This window comes from Rissa tridactyla, chromosome 6, assembly GCF_028500815.1.
Source record: "Rissa tridactyla isolate bRisTri1 chromosome 6, bRisTri1.patW.cur.20221130, whole genome shotgun sequence".
NCBI classification, from domain to species: Eukaryota; Metazoa; Chordata; class Aves; order Charadriiformes; family Laridae; genus Rissa; species Rissa tridactyla.
The window spans coordinates 22,660,761-22,679,254 of record NC_071471.1 but is presented as its reverse complement, the minus strand read 5'-3'; the positions used below and the strand labels follow the sequence as shown (position 1 = coordinate 22,679,254).

General features: G+C 39.0%; 1 long non-coding RNA gene across 3 annotated transcripts in view; it reads left to right on the top strand.

The window, feature by feature from the left end:
* The window catches only part of LOC128911039 (uncharacterized), a 233,873-nt gene extending 224,310 nt beyond the window's left edge, over positions 1-9,563 (top strand). For all 3 annotated transcript variants that reach the window (XR_008466977.1, XR_008466976.1, XR_008466975.1), the window contains one exon: positions 6,291-9,563. This is a non-coding gene — a long non-coding RNA (uncharacterized LOC128911039). The remainder of the gene's footprint in view (positions 1-6,290) is intronic.
* Positions 9,564-18,494: the final 8,931 nt, after the last annotated feature.

Genomic DNA, 18,494 nt, shown 5'->3' with positions numbered 1-18,494 from the left:
TATTTCAATTTTTGTTGAAGATAGATATCACTGAAGCCAACAGAAAAATAACTTTTGGTATTTGTAAGTTCTGTCTCACGCCACGGATAAGGTCTAAGTATAATTAGGATTTAGGTCAGTACTACAGCCTTGCTTAATAATATAATCGGGAGCTGTATGCTGGGCATAGGTATCAGATCAATGGCAGCAGCACACTGACCAGGGAAGCGCCCCAATTCAGTGCACTCATTAGGGAGCGGTGTATTGTCCCAACAGAAATACTGCCTCCTCCTAGGGTGCAGAGCAGCAGGGAATTACTGGATGCCATTTTTTGCAAGAACTTCTAGGTTAGAAGTTTGGAGCACGTTCTACATCCTAGAAATCTAAAGATGTTGAGGACATAAGATATCATTTAAGGACTGCCCCAGCATAGAGCCAGCTGCATCGACTTCATTTCTGATCAACATTAGTCCAGCCCGTTCTTACCACCTCTGTGATGGAGCGCCTCCATAGCTTCCCAAAAAGCAAGCTGTGTCTGAGCTGGTTCGTAGCATTAGAAAGCTTTTCATGATGTCCAGTATGAGGTTTTTCATGCTATCAGTTATGTTCTCACTTTTCTTCTTATCTGCTAAGCGCATTTCTTCATTTTTATAGCAGCCTTTTCTGTGTGTACAGACTGTTACCCCAGTCATCTCTTCTGCACGGTAATTATCTCCAATTATTCAATCTTACTTTTTAAGTGGTTTTTTCCAGATTTTTGGTTCTTAGAGCTCTTATCTAATAGCACTCTCTCCTGTCACTTAACTTTCTGGAAGCCATGTGCTCACCACTAGAGCTGATACTTAAACTGAAGCCTTACTAGTGCGCAGTACCTTGTCATATAGCTGATTTACGGTTCTTTCAGTCCCTCTGGTAGGAACGCTTTCACCAGGGATGACAATGTCTGCTTTCAATATTTAATTAAAAGCAAAGAGGATGAACTGATGCTAAAAGAAGCCAGACATTCAGCTGGCAAAAACTGATACAGCGTCTTAATGTCTATAAACAATACTGACTTACATTATCTGAGCATGGTGAACCTACCAGGTTTACAAATGCCCTGGCATTAAAACATCCAACCCTCTGATTTGTTTCACTACAACTGCTGCTTCTGCCAACTGCATCTGTGTCTAAATCTAAACCTGCTTCACTGTTGTGATGGACATAAAGCCCTGGCGTATGAATGATTCATGCTTGCATAATTAATACCAATTGTGTACCCAGAAGCAATTGCTGGATGAAGTATTAATATCATATTACATCTAAGTGCTGCTGTATTTTTCAGTTTATGGATACCAGGGTTTAAAACTCAGCAATCAAAAGATTATAATTAATGATTTCAGTTATATCAAAATGTACCAGCAGTGTGCTGTATTCAAAGTATTAACAGTTCTGATCAACTCTAATAGAAAAACATGTTTCACTGATTTGAGGCATCACAAAATGATCATAAAGTTATCCCAATTAACAATGTAATTAAGATTTACAGGTTGCATAATTTATTTCACACGTATAACAACTGAAATTTAACTAATGAAACCAGACTAAATAGTCCTAATTACGAGTATTTTCAGAAGCAAAGATGTTTCAACAATGAAATTTGGACAGTATCTTATCTTTTTCCTTTCTTACCATTCTTTGCTGGATTGTTACTCTGCTCCCACATATTCAGATTTCCTGATCTTTTTGGTTGTACTTGACTGCAGGGGAAGAGAATGAGGTTTTTTATAGCTGGAAAATCTTTAGTTGATAAATCATATTCAATTTTAAATTGTTCTTATTTTATACAGCGTGGCCTTCAGACTTGCTGCTGCATGTTTTTATCTACACCTTGGTCATATATTGATTTAATTCATTGTACAGCAGAAATAGCATATTATATTCATGGAACTGAAAGATTTTAACAGTTTTTGAGGCTGACTGCTATAGTCTCATTTATGACACTGTAACTTAGTTGCAAGCTCAGCTGAAGTCTTTCAAACTGGAATGGATCAAAAAATTATTCTTACTACAGTATGTTTTACTAAAAGCAGGCAACACCTGTTTCTATTATTATTATTATTTAACATTTATATAGCAGTAGCATCAGGAAGTAGAGCTCTGTTGTTTTAATGATTACACTGTCTTGTTTAGGTGTATTGGTAAATCTCCTGCCTTGGTACGGTGATGAGAAAAGACAACCTGTATAAATAGTTATTCACAATGGAGAGTTAAGGGCTTAAAATTTGGTCCCTGTCTGAAAACCAACAGGGTAGACCATTCCATGTCATCAAATATCATATGGCATTACTATAACTACTGTGTAGTCTCCTACTGCTATACCCAAAGTTCTTCATTCATCACTGTTACTATACTTGCTATTTGCACAGGCTTTGTTAATAATACACAACAAAGGAAACAATACTGCAGGTGTCTTTCAGTGTAAGCATCTACTCATCTTGGCGTAACTTCTGAAGCTCACACCTCACTGTGGTGAGTGGTCTGAGGAAAGACTGGCAAAATAGATTATTTTTTTTTCACTTTTTTTGTTGAAAGGGGCCTCTATGTTTAAATGGAGACAGCTTACAGGATTGGGCTATCAGAGCAGCAGCTCATGACTTTTAGTATATTATACTGACAAAGGCTCACAAACTGTTTTCCAGTGAAAGCATAAACTATACAGACTCTTGTGGAATGTAGACAATATAAGGAGACACTCTCCAGTCTCCAAGCACTTGCATTTTTTTATTGATTACAATGTTTTTTCTAATTTCAATGCTGATGCAGTGTTTCATTTGGGGAAGTGGTTGGTTTGGGGTTTTTTTACTTCTGCCTCATACAAAGCACCCAGCAATACCATGAGACTGACACCACTTGTGTTTGTCGTGTAACGTAAAGAAAATGCAGACTGATGTGTTACAGAGGCTAGAAGCTTTCTTAGGGGCTAACCTCAAAGACTGAAAGATTCATCCTGCAAACAGAACTGCATGGTAGGTATTCAAAGAGTTACCGTGAAGGAACACTGAGGTTAGACTTTAGGCAAAGGTTCTCCAGGAGTGAAGATGGATGCATTTTATCGGGGAAGTTGTGGAATGCCCATCATGGTCTTAATAAAAAAAATAAAATAACCAAAACAAAATAAAACAAACCAAACCAAAATAAATCAAAACAAAACAAAGTAAAATAAAATAAATTCTCCCACAAAACACAGTCATCATCAAGCCAAAACTGAAGACAATATGTAGATTTGACTCTTCACTGAGGATGCACCTCTCACAGTCCCTTCCAATTTGATTTCACGGTCAGATCTTGAACTGATGCTGAATTCCTTGTATTTGGGTGGACTATGCAGGGCTGTCCATTGGTACTGATTTGTGTTTAACCTCCCTTTGGTAGGAATGGGCCTTTGACAGTCCTGACACTCAGCAATACCCTATCAATCTTGTGTTTATTAAAATTTCAGACAAAGTAACGTCTTTCAAATACACTTAGAGAAAAATTACTAAAAACAATGATTAGATGTTGCCAAGTTTCAAAGTTCAGCTGTTCTGGAATGATGTGTTTAAAAAGAGTAAGTATGTGGTACCAGTTTACTGTGCAGAAAAAGATTAATTTTTTTCAACTTCTGGCTTTCAAAAACAAGCAGAAAACAGGAAAAATGTTTTTTCTCTACCTTGTCACAAGCAGTAATTAAATAAGCTTTTCACGAAGATAACATACAGAAAACTCTGATTCCAAACAAAAAAATAAATCTAGAAAGGTATGAATTAGTGAAAAGGGAGATAAAGATGAAAATAGCCTTAGAATTAAGTGTTAGAATATAAAACACAGTAACACAACATTATTTTTTCTGTCATATTTTTATACACTAGTAAAGCCTTATTACTTATTTCTGTGGCCCACATTTTCACGGGTTTTCAGTAAGGTTCTACAATAAGCAGTCATCTGAAATACCTGTGACGCTGGCCTCTCCCAACACACCCACTGTGGGTTGTTTCCTAACTACTGATTTCTACTACTTTAATGGCACAAAGAACTCTATGTTTTGACACGGAAATCCTTATCACTCTAAAAATGAATTACAGTATTCATCTAATCATAAAATGACATTATGAAAGCAGTTTTTTTGCTGATGTGGTGACTATAGAGTTGCTTGACGTTATTCTGGTAACGCAATTTTACTAGATATAAGTTTTGACATCCAGGAAACAGGGACGCTGATGGAAACTGATGGACCCAATGTCAAAAGAAGAAAAACTGGCTGCAGGAGGACACCCAGAAAATTAATAAATGCATTGTAAAAAAACCCCATTCCCAAAGAGTAAAGTCAATAAAGAGAGGACTGAAAAAATGGAAATTATAAAGATAAACCAAGTTTTATATTTCTTTCTTATAAAAATAACAAAGAGATACTGAGGAGAATTTTAGAGCTCAGCAGATGCAGGCTGAGAAGTAGTTAGTTTTAACCTGAATAGATGACATTCAATATTCATATTTCTGTTTCTGACACAGCCTTCAAGAATAACTGTTGATAATGTGAAGTACCTCATTATTAAGCATCCTTTATCTTGTTCACACTTTTTTTCTTAATTTCCACCATAAACGTGTTCCAGAATACTATGAACAAAATGCCATCCTCAGGAGAACTACCATTTGTAGACATTTTTTTGTTGTGGACATTTCATTGCAGAAGCCAAGACCTTTTCTTACGTCCCTCAAGAGCCTTTGCAAACGCTTCTCCTTTCACATTTATAAAGTGTATTTATACATAATCTCACAAACCTTCAGGATAAAAAAAATCAGGTTTTGAAATCAGTCAGAAACATACCCTTTCACATATTTTGTCCATTCTCAACTGAGGATTTCTATGTATCATAGATTGGTCACTATTCCCTGTCATTGAGTGATACTATGTCATAGGTAAAGGACTTGGGGCTTAAGGCAGAACTGTGTCAAATAATGCAGTGCCAAGAATTCAGTATCAGCTCAGTCAACAAACTCCTCTTCTGCAAGTAAATGATAACATTTACGTATTTTGCTACCTGATGACATCATGTCTCCCTTTGTACTGACTCCCGTATCCGACTATTTCTAAAGCCAGTCAGAAAAACTTCATTATTCTGATCTTTTTGACCATTCTGTGAAGTCCCTGAGCAGCAGATATTGGAAGCTGAGACACTGGTGTAAGCAAATATCATTATATACTTAATGTTCTCTTATATCCTTCTGTAGGTGTCTACTGGTGGCCATTGTTGGCCATTCGATACATATTGGCAAAATGGACCTTTCGCTTGTTCCAGAATGGCCATTTCTATTGTGCTACGCAAAAAAAAAAATAATCCTGCAAACAAAACCCAATCAAAGTCATGCAAAATAATAAATAATAAGAAATAATTTTGTTAGCAAGAAAAAATCCTGAAATCAAAATACTGAAAATCAACAAAAAGGAAAAAAAGTTTTTGTCAAAGTGACTTGGCTCCATTTTCCTCAGTTCTTGGCTAGAACATTTTCATTGATAGAGTTGCTAAGTGCATTCTATTTACAAATATAAACACTTGATTTTGATCAGCAAAAATGCATCAGCACACTTGAACAGTGTCAATGATGACATAATTACACTCACAATTTCCTCTCTGTAATGATTTTTAAATGTCAGCAGTCATTTTTTTGTCTAATTGTAGCCTGCATGTCAGCACTTCCTCTTAAAACAGCATGTTCCTCTCTGCTGGAATTTCACACCTCTCCACTCACTCACTCACTTCACCAGTGAAGATAATGAAGATGATATAGGGCTCCAGGATATTTTCACTCCTGTGCTGTTTTACCATTTAACATCAAGCAGGCAGAATGAGGACTTTTTTTTTAAGTACAGAGTTTGATCAGTTAGTCTCTAAATAATTATTTGATTTTAATGAACAAATCAAAAAGTAGTCCGCTTTTCTGCCCCCCTGCTGGTACTTTGCTAATAACCTGTTTAAAGGCATGCGCTTGGGATAAAAATATTCTCACACTGTAGTCTCCGTATACTGTAAACTTACTCACTGGAGGAGAAGGCTTAGCCTGCAATGCCAGACAGTCTCTTGATCAGTTCAGTGTTTAACACAGTGCGAAAGCAGGTGACCCTTTCTCTGCAAAGGCAGCCTGTTATAGATGTTATCACTACTGTCTCATGCTATGACCTAGAAAGTGACTTTTGAAATGCTATTTCGCATGGTGCCAGGCCTCCAGAGCCCACAGCATAACAAATAGGTGCATCTGGAGTTCATCTCAGAGCTCTCTTCCTCTTTCCATAGATCACAGACCACATCATCAAGTATATGGAAGTGTATCACTTGTGCAATGAACTGGAAGCTCTGCACTGACGTTATCAGCAAACATTTTCCACTCGTCTGAACATACACTGGAACTGGAAACGGGGGCCAAAGAGGCCTCCTACAATCCAATTTGCTTACAACCCACCTTCAGCTCTCTGATGACGCTTAACTCTAGGGTTTAGGAGGTAAAGCTTATAATTTACTGGCCCATTTAGTATCAAAATACGTGAAGAGCCATAAAGAACGCATGCTGTGAAATCAAATCATGAAATATTGTCTGATAAAAAAATAAAAATTTACTAGCTCTGATTACAAATACACAGACCCACACAGAGACATATCAACCCTACTAATATGTCTGAATGGGTCCCCAAAAGATAGATGAATGAATGAATAAATTGAATAAATAATGGGGGGGGGGGGGCATGTATTTTGTAAAGGCCATGATAACATTTATTATGTGTCTCTGACATTACCAACACCCATGTGACACATACACACACACAACTGTATATGTATACATAGGTGATCGTGTGTATGTTCATGCAACACAAATGCTGACCTGGTTCTCTTTTTGGTTTATGCAAAGGGCAATAATGTTTTTTAACAATTGCATCCTATGCACTTGTGAGATGTATGAATGAGTAGAGATAATCTGAAAAGAAATGCTTCCAGGTCACCCCACTGCAGAGGGCTGTCCCCAAGGACCATTTCATAAAGGAAAGAAAGCAAACAAAAAACCCCAACCTAACAGCCCAACAATCAAAAGGGAAAGAAAACAAAGTCTTTGAGCTCTTCTAGGAGAATATGAGTGCTGAAGCCAGAGGAAGACCTGCTATGAAGTACACAGCTAGCTTGCCTGTGTCCGCCCTTGAAAGAACAGGAGTCAAGAACTAGAAATACTAAACGCAGAAAGACTATGCAATGGATGAACCTAGAAGAAAAAGAGACACTGACCGAGATCTTTCCTTCTCCCCTACCCTTTCTTTTCCAATTTTTATACCAAAGATAAAAGGAAGAATTATTAAAGTTGATGCTAAATTGAATGCGATACGCTCATAGGGAAGTCAGCTATACTGAAACTTTACCCACAAAGCTTCCTTTCCCTATGAGCAGGCTCCACTTCTATGTGCTGCACTACAAAAAAGATCAACACCTCCTTGCCACATTGCTCAGCTAAAGCTAAATTGAGAAAACGGAAAGCAAGGAAAGAACCATTCCTGGAGTCTTCTGCAGTTCCAGGTGGCTTGTTGGAGGAGGTGAAAAGGATTTTCTCAAGGCTAATAAGGTAAAGAGGCTACTTTGAAGAGCAGGTCCATCTGTTTCCATAGAAAAGCAAAAAGGACATTTATGCATCAGTTTGACTCTTTGGGTATACTCTGCAGAGGACAATGCAAACCCCACACAGAGTTACCTGAGCTAATTCTCAATTACCCTGACTAGGAGTTTTTGAGTTTATTGCTGGATCCTGGCATTTTGGTTTGAAGCTTGAGCTTTTTAATGAACTACAAAAGGCAACATGTCTTTCATCCCCCCCCCTCAACGTTTGAACATGAGGAAATTTGCAAAAAGTAAGGAAATGTAGTTTTCCATTTCAATGGACCAGAAGTATTGGATTATTGATATTACACACAGGAATTAAGTTCATGTTTTACAACATTACAGTCAAGCATTTCTATAGCTTCAGACTGCTGCTAAGAGAATGACACATTGTTCATTTAGCGTCTAACAGTGGTAGGTTCAGCCTGTAGGAGTATAGAAACATTCCCTATACCAACTGAAATAGTTTCATAGCTTTTTAAAATAAGACTGTTACGGACTGTGCTGTTTGGCAGATTATTCATGTCTCAGTCCCTGCATACAGGGCATTGACTTCTGCTGCATCTGAAGGTGCTTGACATCTCTTAAAATCATGCTGAAAGTATTTCAAGCTGGCCTCTCAGAAAATGATGCACATTAAATTAGAGACTAAATCAGAAAACTTCAGTTGATTTGCTTCATATGAACTTGGATTGAACCTCAACCTTACAAAACAGGGCATATTAAAACATAAAGACAGCTGAATGGTAACCATGACAACAATACTTCCAAAAAACCGTAAGTATAGCCAACATTTATATATACCATGAGGGATAACACATTATTTTGTACCTTTGTTAGTATCAGTTCATGCTGCGTGCATTATTTTTCATCAGCAAAACTCTATGTTATGCAGGTATTTCTAGATTCCCTATTAATTTACCTTTGGTGGTTTGTTTTTTGCTACTCTGACAAGGTCCATACAAAATGAAGTCAGTCAACACGTTCCAAGTTTTAGGTTTGGGTACAACACGGTCTCAAAATATTGTCAAGTTTTAAAAATCTTTCTTTTGGTAAAATTTGCTGCTCGAACTATAGCCTGTGTTCCATTGAGCCATAATATTGGTTATAACATTTTCACATATTATTTTTTTTAAATCATGACAAAAAGAGTGACCTTTTTTCATTGCTTTATTTTAGGAATATTTATTTTTTGAATAGCTTGTTATATTAAATGAGACTTAATTTTATCTAGATGACTGTTATTTTTTCAGTCTTTGGACTAAAGGACCATTCTTTAGTTTGGACCTTTTTGGCACTGAAGAAAAATGCTTTATGTGTCATTTTTATAACCCATTTCACCCCAACCAAGGCACATTTTTAATCCCCTTTTCTCCAACTAAGTTGAGAAATACGACCCTTTCCATCACTTTGGACAGAAATACGTCTAGTTTGTTTTGAAATACCCTGCCAAGGGGCATTTTCCTAAATGAGGATTTTCTAATCTTTAATTAGTATTACAAATACTTTTGCTGCCTGCACATTCCGCCAGTGAAAGGTTGTATAAAGCAAGTCACTGAATTCTGCATGTCCTGTGGGTCTATGTGAGGAGCTACACACTCCCCCTTCACACAGTGAACAAAAGCCAAATTCTTGCCTTTTTTTTTTTTTTTTTCTTTCTTTTTTAGGTCTGAAATGATAAAGCTATAGGTGCAATACTGAGGACTGAATACTGATGATCAGGTCTTCTTGGGTGGTATCAGCATAAGGCTTGTAGCTCTATAATTCATCTGCCATCTTTTCTTTTGTTATTACATTACTTTTCTGGTCTCATATATTTACATAATAGCACAGATACAGTGTTTACTATTTCTTTGGAGATCAAATGAATTGCAAACACAGTGTTCTTTCCCTTAGCAAGACTAGACTATAAATAGTTCAGGTGCTATCAATCAGAAGCACTACACATGTATATATAATTCTTATGTATTTCTATGTATATATATATTTATATATATTTAAAATGTAATCCACTGACAATGTGCCTTAGTCCGTTAACTAGTCTGATATATGCCTGTGGGATCAGCACATTTAAGTGATAGATAAGCAGACTTAAGAGTGCAAAAATCTCTACTTTTGTGCTAGTAATGCATCTCATTCTTAGCTCATCAACAAACTATGTTAAAGTTTCCCTAACTAGATCTGCAATCATACCTTTTAATCCAATCTATGCTTTGTGAACTAGACATGGCTTGCATCTATTATATAGTGGTATCTAGTGGTATTCAATTTGTCTTGACTTGCCCTGTGCAGAAAACCTAGTTGGCTTCTCCCAGGCTAAAGCCAGAGTGTAAGCTGACACATAGCTAGAATGGACAAAAAGAGTGCCAGGATTCGACTGTAAACTGCTGCCCAAATTAGCAAAATTATCTAATTGACATTAAAACTAATTGCCTAAGGTTGTAAAGAGACCTCTAAAACTTGAATTTGTGCAGTTCTCCTGTCTTAAACACAGGGCTCTATTTCTTGCCTTTTCAAAATAAAGAGCTTGAAAGAGCTTTCCTTGCCTGTTCCACTTGCCTATTCCAGGGTACGTGTACTTTGGGTTGGATTAGTTCTTAGATAAAAGACTGACATACAGGCAGCAGTTGTTAGGTGCATGAGTGACAGCTGAAGTGACGGTGGCATCTGCCTTTTACTGATTTTTTTCAGACTAAATTATCCTTTCCTTAGTGTGTGGAACCCTGTTCTACTTTAGGGACAGCAGGAGTGTACAATCCAGTAAATCCTATCTCCATCTGGATGCCCCCCTCTTTTCGTTATCTGACACTTATTGCATGAATGCTACTATAAAGTTACCACTTTATAGTAACTTTTTTTTTATAGCACCTCATTAATTGTTCTAGCAATGAGAAATTCAAGAGCAGTGACACCCTGGAGGCTTTAACAAACAGGAGAATCATGGCATGAGCAATAAAAACTCGTCAAGCTGTCCTCTTGGTGCAACCCTCCCTCTGGCTTTTCATTCAGCCCAGGCACTGGCCTTCGGCTCTCTCTGTCCAGGTACTACTGCAATGGCAAGGATTTGTGCCTGCTGCTGGCATCACATATCCTGCGATCAGCTTCTGTAACCAAGGCCCATTCAAGCCATTGAGCAGAAAACCAGCCTGGAATCGGCCACAGCACTGCTACATCTTTGGGCGTCACCAACACCAATTGAAATGGCAAGCTATCACAGCTATCTAGTGCCATCATACTTCTTCCATCTTAAATGCAGTTGGCCAAAGAAAACTTGACACTAAAAGCAATGTTAGCTGGGATTTGTGTTGCTGTGATGCTATAAAATCTTTAGCGAAATAGAATATGTAGAAACAGCAGCATTTGCTAAGACACCCTCTCTCCTCCCAAGCAAGACAATACTGCCACATTGCACAGAAAAAACCCTCAGAGTTACCAGCCCAATTGTGGCAATGTGTGGCTCTGTGCCTGTGCTGGTCTGGGCACAGTGCCACACTGATGTGTCTTGGACCCACACTAGCTGGGTTAGTGCAAAATCTAAGCTCTCTGCAGTGAGACCTACATTGTGGTTCACAAAGAATAGGGGGAAGAGAAGCTCCCTGTCTTACAGTCCTCCGTGAAAAGGTACTGCTTCCCCAAATGCTTAGAGCCTTTAAGAGACAAGGAACAAACCGACTTATTTCTCCTGTAAATTGGGAAAACACATCCTTTACTGCTGCAGAGCTTCCTAAATGAAGCACAGCTGGATGGCTGCCAGTAAAGCCTTAGTATAGTAGTTGGCTAGGGAACAAGGATGCCCTGGCAACCACGCGTTAGCAAGGATGCTGCATAATCTTTTAACAAACTGTTGTGAGCTAAGGCTGATGGTGGAGGGGTGTGTGTGGGGCTCTGCTTCCCAGTGATTTACATAGAAGCTGCTGCAGAAAAGGTGAGCACTCTCCTTCAATGAAGGGCAATGCTGCAGCAATGGAGCCATAGATGTTTAAGGCTTCATTCAATTCAACAATTTTGCAGGTGTACTTACTCTTTCTTTTATCTGCTTGAAGCTACAAAATGCGACAAGGTGCCTTGCCATTGCAGGATGGAAGATCTAAGGGAAGGTCACACAGGCTCCTCTTGTAAATAAAAAAAATTAAAGCTTACAAAGAGAAAGGGAGGAAAAGATGGGTTATGAACTGTAACTGCTTCAGACTACACCGACACCTGTTTGAGCACTGATTTAGTTTTGTAGCTGCATTGTCTTGAAAGTAAGCGTGCATCAGTGCACTGCTAGCTAAGGAATAGTTACAGGTATATCATAGGTACTCATGGTTTCTCTTGCTCTCCTAAAAAGCTAGAACAGGTCACTTCTTGCATGCTGAGGAAGCAAGGTAAGCTCTCTTCAGACAATTGCTACACATTATTTGATGACCCCAATCTACGGTAAAGATTTTAACGCTTTCATAAACCCAAACTTCTGAGGAAGACAACAGGGGACAGACCATTGTCTTAAACCTGCAGAATACCATTGGTCTCGCAGCTATTAACTGCGGCATTGTGAGCATGTTCATAAATTCTGCCTACTAATGACAGCCCAAAATCTACACTAGCTTTTTATGAGGTGCAGGTGAGGTCTGGAGACTTCTGCCACCCCGCACATCCATTCAGCTGGAGGGTCCTCTTCCAAACTTTTGTGTGATAGGAACAGCCACTGCTAAGGAGCAGATGTGCTTAACATCACAAGAAACTCTAGTTCATTGGGCAGTGGAATAAACTCAAGGGAAGCCCTTATCTATTTCATAAAGATAGTGTAAATCTTATTATTTCATAGTATTAGTTAATATTTATGAGTATTTTAAATTTCCAGAAATCGTTGTAAAGTTGCTATCGACATTATTATTGCTATAACTAACAGCAACAGTATTCTATCATCTATGCAAATGCTAATACGCTTTTGTTTCTTAAGAGTACTTATGTGCTTTATAGAATTTGTGTATTTTTCTCCGTGTCTGCTGATCTGCGTGAACTTTATAATGATATGAAATGCTGATGTTTTAGGGTTGGTTTTTACCGTCTTTTTTCATGCAGACTTCTATGGAGGGTTTGCTAATGGTCTATGTGTGTGTTTGAATTAAACCCTTTAATGCCAGGGGAGAATATCAGTTTGACATGGAATTCAGCTGTTGTTTTTGTAAGGAGAAAAGGCCTGCTGGATTTAAGAGGGTTTGAGTATATCTGGTTGACTGAACTGTTTCCTCAAGGAAGTATTCATTCAGTGAATGTCCTGAAGGGTTAAGAAAACAGAAACCCATAGTTTTACAGAGTTGTTGTTATGTACGTTGCCAAGGGAACTGCAGCTGGAATGTTTAAATGTGTTGTTTCTCCCCAAACCCATAGGAGTGGAGCTTGAGTATCTCAGTGTGCCCTAATCCTTGCAATTAGCTTCTATGTGGTGGGGGGCTTAGAGGGCTGAATCAGTTGAAATGCTTGTTAGTGACACTAGGTAACATTCCCACAATGCTGGATAGAGTGAGTTTAGCATCATACTCATTAATTATGTGAATCACAACCAAAAGCAGAACAGAGTATATTAAAAGCCTCCCTTATTGCTTCTCCCTGAACTCCATGGACTTCTTTTAATAATACACATTATAGAAATTAATGATCTCCAGGGAGTTCTCCTTAAGACTTAGGTAAGAGAAATCATGAGGTTGATTGATCTTGACTCAGATCTTCAGTAAATGTATTGTCTTGCCTCACATATCATTTAACTTGGCTTCACTAGTGTAAAACTGGAGTAAATTTTATTGAAACTGACTGTTTCAACAGGGGAGGAAAATTTTAGCTTTTTTTCCATTTTAATGATTAGGCTCTTGCACTGCAAACACATCAGTCTGCAGAAAGCCTAATCAAGTGCTCCTCATTGCCAGATCAATTGTTATAAGAAAGAAGACATATCTCTATATATCTGTAAAGGTCAACTGATCTATAGCTATAGAGGTCAACTGTGACTTAGACCTTTCAAGAAGCTAGGAACAACAACAAGGTCCAAACCCTCCCCAAACCCTTCCATTCTGCCGTCACTTTCAAATCTCGGGCCTATTCTACCACCATGCTTTTTTCATGAACGGCTGGCAGCACCCAGCGGAGCAGCACTCAACACCTGCTTCAGTCAAACCTTTTTCCAAGCATAAACTGACACACACTTTGGCTGATTTATGTATTCCTTCTGGTATGTGGGAGGATGTGCATTCAGGGGAATACTTTCAGTTTTGTACTTGTATCTCCTCCTATGACTCAAGGTTTTTAATACAGTCCAAGATAATTCTGTCTTAATACAATTTGAGCCAATTCTTATTCCAATGGACATGGAAAACACAGGCTATCTCCTTCTTTGCAGCTATCCTTCAAGCGCTTGAAAGCCCTGTCTTTTTTCCCACTGGAGGCTGAACAATGCTTTCCCAAGACATGGTTTCTAAAGACCTGATGATTCTTGTTGCCTTCTATGGTTCCTATTCAGTACCCACATTTTGAGCTATAGCTCCTGAGACAGATAAAGTTCTCCATCTTGTCAGTGCTGGGGCAGATTATATATTACTTTCTTGTTCCTGCCTCAGTACGAAACTATTGACCAACAGGCTTTCTTTCTGCATCCAGATAAAACAGTAAGCTTACTCTTCAGCATGTCCTAGGTTCCTCATCCTCCAGCTGTCCAAACCGGGAGTCATCTGAATTGCAAAACAAGGACGGAGACTGATTCACATTCAGGTCTTCTACAGGCAATGATCTCAAAACTTCTTTCAAGCTCTTAGATTCATAACAAGCAGACCCATGTGGTCAGTGATAGTAAAATCCTGGGGAGAGAGTTTAATGCTTCCATCGGTGGTCAGAGGCCAAGTGTCCTATTTCCACTGTGGTCAGAACAAACGGCCAGTGCTGAAGCTAGCTTGGGCATGTTGACAGCTCACATTTCACAATTATGATGAATGTGATGATTTAAAATAAAAGAACAAAGAAATAAAGATCAGATCTTGATCAATGATTCCTGTGGCTCTTTTACTCCATGTCTTTCGGTACTGTGACACAAAGAAAGGCAACTCACAAAGCATTAATTTTTTTGGTTCATTCTATTACCTATTTTTGTTCTTCATGAAACTCCTGCACAGGTTAGTTTGACCAGGCATTTCTGTACACTTCTGAAAGTGTAATGTAGGGCTGTACTGAGGTGCATTGGCAGGAGCTGAACATGGCTTGCTCACAATCTCCTTGGCTGTGGTTTACAATTCATCTCCCAGATTTATCTAAGTTTTTATTTAAAATAGTCTCTTAGAAGTCTCTTTAGATATATAAAGTATTCTAAACTGAACACAGAACAGAAGCTCTGATATGAGTGGAGTCCACTATGTAAAAGACAAAGAACCTTTAAAACGCAGAGGGAACGTGTAACCAAAGCCCTGCACTCCGCAGAAGAGTTAATCCTGCAATGGGTGCTAAACTCCAGAGCCTTAACTATACCCAGTGCACTCCTTATGTCTTTCTGTTTCTTGGCATTTGCAGCCACAAGGTAAGGATGAGCAAAAATCTGCCTTTTTCCTTTTATTAGATGCAGGAAACACTTTTGTTTTGGCAGTGCTTCTATTTGTCATTCACAAAGTTTGTTTTTCTCTCGAGTTTTTTGGGAGCTTTTTATTTCCTGTCAGAGTGTGGAGGAGAAAGCTGTTCTGGTCTGTAAGTTATGCGCCCCTTACAGTGCCCCTTAGTTACACAGCACAAGGAAGAGAGAAACAGAATCCATGGCATCGTGCAGCAATGCTGCACTATATAGTTTGCCCTGGTTAAACATTCCCAGAAAGGGAATAACACATTGCTGTGGAGCTCTTGAATGTCTTTTGGCCTTTGTGCTGCAGCGGATGCAGCATATAGGGTTAAACTGAAACAGTGCTGGATTCTGGGCAAATTTGGTTTCAGATCTGACCTGCATAGATAAGAATTATTTCCTGTTTGTACTACTACAACAGTATCTTCTCCATACCTAAAATAAGCGTCATATGGAAACTTGAAAAGCAATGCCTAATAGCTGTGGGAGAATTTCAGTTTGATCTAGCCACGTGCCCCAATCTTCACCCACCTTTTTTGATCTTTGTCCAAACAACTTAAAGTATGCCTGAAAAATAACCCTGGAAGTCTTGCATGTACAGGTTTTTTTTGTAGGATGTAATTCTGTCATTTTTTGCCTTGTGTTCCAGATATTCAGGGTGATGTCATACTGGAAAGGAAAAACGTTAATTTAATTCCATTTTTCGAACCGTGCAAGAGGCAAGGGTTGCATTTTTGGATAAAGTTTGGGATGGTCTCACTTTGTCCTCAGCATCCATCTTTAATTCACTTTATCTTGCTCTAAAATGTTTTGGTGAGGAAAGCTGAGCACTGAATCTAGTCAGGTCCTTAGGGCTGCTGGGGTTTTCTGAATTATACCTCAGCGCATTCACGGCTAGTGGTCCCTAATGTAATGACAGAATGGATCAAACCACTGGACCTAAGAGCAGCCTACATGAAATTTGAATGTGCATCTGCAGTTTGTGACTTGTGTCAGCTGCTTTTTCTTTGCTGCTAATGTTTGAACCTTGCCCATTCCTATGCATATGCTTTAAACACATACTTTCAAGATCAAATACTTTATCTGCTTATAGGTATGCTTCTCTTTAAAGCATCGTGCAGTCTTTAAAGTTGCAAGGGACTTGCAAAACTAACATGCCTATCGCAGTCAAAGTCCATGCAAAATGCTGGATGGCAGAGCAGGTTTTGGTTGTGCATAAAATCATCTGCAACTGGGAGACAACAGGATTTTAACAGTGTAAACGAGGAAAAAAAACCCCTATTCAATAAAAAGGCACATTGGAATTTATGGTAGCTGAGAACATGTTCCCACAGCAAATGTACAATTAGCTAACAGAAAAGCCCTTTTCTGATTTGTAATTAATAATATTTTAAACTATTAATTATGGTTCATCTGCTGTTCTGACAATTAATAACCTACTTTCTTTTATGTTCAATTAATTAGTTATTGGAAATACACCGAGGCAAGCATCTGTACAACAAATCAAACCTTTCAGCACACTCAGATACTAGGGATGCTGACATCTTCCTTTTCTGCCAGGCTGTAGCAATGTAGAACAATAATAACAACCACCACAGAGGAACCCATGGCCTTCGGTTAGCCCCTGCGTTTTTACACTGGGATTTGTTCAGTTGATATAAAATGGTAACTCAGGCAGTCCAAGTCAACGCTGCAGGGGGCCTCTATAGGGGAAACACAGACCCTAAAAATGCTCCCCAGAGCCCCCCCAGTCAGTTTCAAAGAATGTAGTTTTAACCGCCCCTAAGATGAAACCCCCACCAACTTTTACAGAGGCCACCCTCTGCTTACAAAACCTAGCCCCTTCCCTGCAGGCATTCAGGATCCTTTGAAATGGAAAATTTATGCTGTACTGAAATACTTCATACTATAATAAACAACTAGTGCCATCGTTCTGCTGGTATTTAGAGCACAATTAAACCTGAACCTCATGCGAGTACGCCATTGGGAAGGTGGTGTGGGGGCAACGGGCAGCTCACCCCCATATATTCTTTCTTAATGCAGCAGGTTTTACTCCTTCCCCCCCTCCCCCGACTCTCCCTGGAGTGAAAACCCCATTCTCTGTCCCCACATTTACTTGGGGTGTGGGGGCTTTGGGCCATTATATAACTTATAGGTCAATTTGTTGTTTGGGCAGAAGCGCTGCAAGAATGTGGTATGTTGGCTGAAGCTGTTTGTTTGCTTAAGTTCTCAGAGTTCAATGAGGTCATTTTCTCATCTTCCCTGTGTTTTCTGTATTTTCCACAGACCTGCCAGCCTCAAACAACACCCTCTTTCTTCGCATTAGAAATGAAAACACGTCCTCTGCAGGAATTTTCCACTTAATAGCTCCTGCTTTCCTACCGGGGGCCTCAGTGCACCACCACTGCAATGCTGTATTTCTTTCCACTGCAGTTTGACATTTTGCAGCCAGAACAACGAGCAGCATTCACTCCATCCTGATTTTTGAAAAACATATCTCTATAGGCACACAGAACACACCCAGTGCAGCAATCACCAAGGGGGAAATGGCAAAGGTATTTAAACATCATTACATGTCACTTAGAATATGACATTGTCTAGTAAAAATGATCTTTTATACAGTCGCTTTTCCTTACTCCCCTGTTCCTCCCCCCTTCCAACCCTTTATACACACACACGCAGACACCAAAGCCTCTGCCCTGCTCTCCCATTACCAGTCAGTCTCGTGTTCTACACTTGATTGTAATTGTTTGGCTTTGTGAATTATTTCCTTTGCATAATATTTGCAAACTGTGTATCAGGTCCTGACACTGCGAGGAGCAGAAATGCAGACTGCAGATAATCTCAGCAGTAAACAAGGAGCCTGCTTTAAAATGCGGGGAGTGACCTGTCTGAAAGCAGCGATATTTGCAAACTGTTTACTGCTGCGATGCAATGATGTCGTCTGAAATGCAGCAGCCTGAAGACCAGAGCAAAATGGGATCTCAGACGCTCGGTCAAGCACAACCTGTAATTTTTTTATTAGTTGCTCGGGTTGTGCTTTTCTTAAAGTTAGAGCTGTATTTTAAATTATTAAAAGCTAATTTCCAAAAATCCCTTTGCTGTGTCTAGGAAGTATTTTTTAATTCCTTTATAGGAAGATAAATGTACGGAAGTAAACATTGTTTATTGCTAGAAGGAAGGTTTCCCCTGTCTGCGCAGTGGTAGAGTCTCAGACAGCAAGGTCCCAGTAGGTCAGACTGGCACATTGAATTGCGTATCAAATGTAACTGGTATTCTGGAAAAAGCGT